At 39.8% G+C, this 4,403-nt stretch overlaps 1 protein-coding gene across 1 annotated transcript in view; it reads left to right on the forward strand.

Annotated features, from left to right (window-relative positions):
* CA10 (carbonic anhydrase X) overlaps positions 1-4,403 on the forward strand; it is a 737,308-nt gene that overhangs the window by 270,473 nt on the left and 462,432 nt on the right. The gene's annotated exons all lie outside the window — the stretch shown is intronic.

A 4,403-nucleotide genomic window follows, 5' to 3' on the forward strand; every position in this document is an offset into this window, starting at 1 on the left:
TGAAATTAAAAGACACTTGCTCCTTGGAAGAAAGGCTATGACCAACCTAGACAGCATATTAAAAAGCAGGGACATTACTTTGCTGACAATGCTATGGTTTTTCCAGTAGCCATGTATGGATGTGAGAGTTGGACTATAAAGAAAGCTGAGCACTGAATAATGGTGCTTTTGAACTGTGGTGTTGGAGAAGACTCTTGAGAGTTCCTTGAACAACAAGGAAATCAAACCAGTCAATCCTAAAGGAAATCAGTCCTGAATATTCATCAGAAGGACTGGTGCTGAAGCTGAACCTTCAATACTTTGGCCACCTGATGTGAAGAACTGCCTCATTGGAAAAAACCCTGATGCTGGGAAAGTTTGAAGACTGAGAAGGGGATGACAGAAAATGAGGTGGTTGGATGACATCACCGACTGGATGGACATGAGTTTGAGCATGTTCCGGGAGTTGGTGATGGACACTGATGCCTGGTATGCTTCAGTCCATGGGGTTGCAAAGAGTCAGATACCACTGAGCTACTGAACTGAAATTATGTTTCTAGCAACACTGCAGGCATTGCATACAACACTTTAAACCCATATGAAGCAAGCTGGAAAGTCCAACAGAAAGAGGTAGGGAGAAGCTTATAGGCTTTTCCAAGTAAGAGATTATTAATATTTTTCAACACTTTGCCTTTTAATGATTATTTAAGTTTCTGAATCCAAAAGGTAAGATTTTTTAAAAAAATCGTATGGGGAGGGAGGAGGGAGGAGGGTTCGGGATGGGGAACACATGTATACCTGTGGTGGATTCATTTTGATATTTGGCAAAACTAATACAATTATGTAAAGTTTAAAAATAAAATAAAATTAGAGAAAAATAAAAAAAAATAAAAAAAATAAATAAAAATAAAAAATCTAATTAGGAGTGAGAAAATAGCCTTGTGCCAGGCAGTTTTGAGACCACACTGTTCAATCAGTTCAAAGTATTACTAGCATTTTTCTTGAGTGTAATATATGATAACTGCCAAGCTTTCCTTTTGTGATTATTAAGTGGACAGATACTAGAGTGAGCCATATTTCAGCACTACAGAGATATGAAAAATGACCTGCTGAAAACATCCCAGAAGGAATGAATAAGACATCAATGTCATCTGTATACTTATTGGTGATGAATTTCTAAAAAGTTTAATGGTATGATGCTATGATATATAGGGGCTTCCTGAAAGATAATAACTGTATGTTACCCACTTAGAAGACTGTAAAGGGTGAAAGTAACTAAGTGCAGATAATATATAAGTATGTGACTTTACTAACATAGTTAAAACATTTTGTGCATTCCATATTGCTAGCCTCTATGACTAGAAATAAAAATTAACAAGATTGTGAAAAGTCGGGAAGAACAGATGTTCCCCAACTCTTATTATTACACATTTAGTAAAGCCTTTAATTTGCCTTTTCATAGACTGGGACCTGTATAGCAGAAAGGGAAAGTGTATGTGCTAATCACCTTTCAGGATGAATTAACAACAGTCAGAGTCCTCTGATCCAGATTCAAGAGGGAGCAACAAAATCTCTTTGGATGAACATATTGTCCTTGCCTGTTACTATGTGGTGTGGCATTTACCCCAAGGAAGAGGCACAGGGTCTTGAATAAGAGTGACATTTTCCAACCTACAGTCTGGGTTCCTTTGGCCCACTAATTTTTTATGGCCATGGTTTACAGCTTCTGGTTAGTAGCCAAGTATATGGCACAAAGAAAGCGCCTGATAAATGTTTATTGAATGAAATGATAGTTGAGTGAAAAAAAAAAAAAAGCCCCAGATCCTGGAATTACAAAAATAGATGGAAAAGAGAAAGGAAATAAATACATTAAGTAACTCCCACATAATAAATATATTAAGTAACGCCCACATCCATTTGTGTGTGTGTGTGTGTGTGTGTATTGTGTTTAATTCCCTGAACAACTTGAAATAGTTTTACAGACTAGGAAATTGAAATCTACGTTTGTTACATAGTTTACCTAGAGTCACAAGGACAACAAGAAAAAGAGCTGAGTTTCAACCTTTAGGTTGTCTGACTCCAACGCAGTGTTCCTTTCCAGAATGTTGCACTAAAAGCTAAAGACAAAGGAGAATATTTTCCATTTCCATTAAGGATTTAGGAAGAAGAGGGCATAGGATTAGAAGAACACTGACCTTCAGTCAGTTTCCTTCTCTTTTTCATAATTTAAAAGAATGAGGGAAAGTGGTGCCCTGCACCAGGTTCTCACCACGTTCAGCCTGTTAACTCATCTCTGAGGCCTATTTGTTTTGGCTCTATCTTGATACATATTTTATTCTTAGAGGTGGTGCTATATGTTGCCTTTGTTATCTGGCTGCCACTCTTTTCCTCGGCAAGTGGGCAAAGCACGCGTTGACTGTTGCTTCTGTATAGGTTGGCTTTCCTTGTGGCTCAGACGGTAAAGCGTCTGCCTACAGTGTGGGAGATCCAGAATTCTATCCCTGGGTCGGGAAGTTCCGCTGGAGAAGGAAATGGCAACCCACTCCAGTATTCTTGCCTGGAAAATCCCACGGACAGAGGAGCCCAGTAGGCTACAGTCCATGGGTCACAAAGAGTCGGACACGACTGAGCAACTTCACTTCACTTCTGTATAGGTAATTTTCCTACATCCTTCAAACAAAAAGTGCAATGCCCAAGATAGTTACTGTCATCACCATACTAGATCTGGCAGCTATAGACTAAGGGGAAATGTCTACAGTTCTCATTTCCACAATACAAATATGGGTACTTTCTCTCTGTATAGAGGGTGGAAGTATTTTCTATGTCTTCTCTCACTTCTGTTGTCTCTTACATTGTGCGGAGGACATGCTTTGGTGTTTCTGCTGCTGGACTATTCCCCTAAAGAACATGAATTGTACTGTGGAAATCCTGGTTGGCTTATTTCCAAGTTCTGCACAGCTCAGAACACATTAAAAAAAAAAAAAAAGAAAGAAAGAAAAAGGGTTTAAAGTTATGAGCCTCAAAAGACTGGCTAGTGTAAATGCTCTCCCTGCTTTTCCTAGGCAGCCATCCTTTCAGCATTATGACATTTATAATTTAAAAAGGAACCTGGCATATTGCTATCATTCATTCCTCAGACTGCCCATAGTTCTCTGTGGATAATGATGATAGTGGATGGAAATTTTAGGTTATTCTTCTTCATATCCAGTGTTAAGACTGAAAAGAATTCAAAGGTGACCCTCAGTTCTCAAACTGCATCAGGAATAAAGCAATTAAATCAAAGGCATGCAATTCCAATGTTAGTTAGCCCAGTATTTGCACTCAGGAGCATTTCTAGAGCTTACCCCAGCTTCCTACTCCCTCTTTCTGCATGTGCTGGGGTGACATATGCTTCCTCAGAGTGGAATGCATATGGAGATGGGGGTCACTCTGCTTCTCTCACCCGCTAGTTCTCTATCCTTCTCTCACAAATGCTGTTGAAACATGGTACTATTATTCTCACCCTCTCAGTGGATTTCTGCAAAGCAAACAGAGTTTTTCTCAAGCTAAAATGGTCTGACCTGGAAGGGACTTCATCCTTTTTTTAATTTCTCAGACTATATATCAATATTCCAATTTCATAGGAGTCTCTGACAAAAAGTTTAAAAGAAGAGCCTGGGGACTTGTCTGTAAACTCTTTGAGTGGCCATGCCTGGTGGAAATTAGAAGCACTGTTCTCAATTACCAACAAAAAGATGTCTTGCTGAGGGCATTTTTTTAGAATCTCTTCTGCCTCACAGTGATTCACCCAGCCTGCAGTTCCCCAACTACCAAAAATTAGTACATTTTGTCTCCTTGTTTTACTTGAGATTCTTACTGTCAGTTTCAGAGTTCTCTTTGCTGATTTCTTGAGAATGCCCTGAAAGCTTTATGTAGATGGGTTCTTAGAAACTAGGATCAATACCCCTGTGATTCTAGAGTAATAGACAAATTAAGCCAATCTTGTATGGTTGGCCCTTGGTATTATTGGGTTTCATAGCTGTGGATGGTTATGTTCATCGCACTGTGCCATTTTATATATGAGGCTTGAGGAGATTTTGTTATTCATGGGGATTCCTGGAACCAATGTAAAAGGCCAACTGTGTTTAACTCACTGTGCACAAGAAATCCACTCCACCCCACCATCTTGCTAATTGAAAGGAAGCCTTTATAAATAAGTGGCCTCTACTCTGCCCTTGGACTGCAAGGAGATCCAACCAGTCCATTCTGAAGGAGATCAGCCCTGGGATTTCTTTGGAGGGAATGATGCTGAAGCTGAAACTCCAGTACCTTGGCCACCTCCTGCGAAGAGTTGACTCATTGGAAAATACTCTGATGCTGGGAGGGATTGGGGGAAAGAGGAGAAGGGGACGACAGAGGATGAGATGGCTGGATGGCATCACTGA

Source organism: Bison bison, unplaced genomic scaffold (genome assembly GCF_000754665.1).
Source record: "Bison bison bison isolate TAMUID 2011002044 unplaced genomic scaffold, Bison_UMD1.0 scf7180017864277, whole genome shotgun sequence".
NCBI lineage: Eukaryota > Metazoa > Chordata > Mammalia > Artiodactyla > Bovidae > Bison > Bison bison.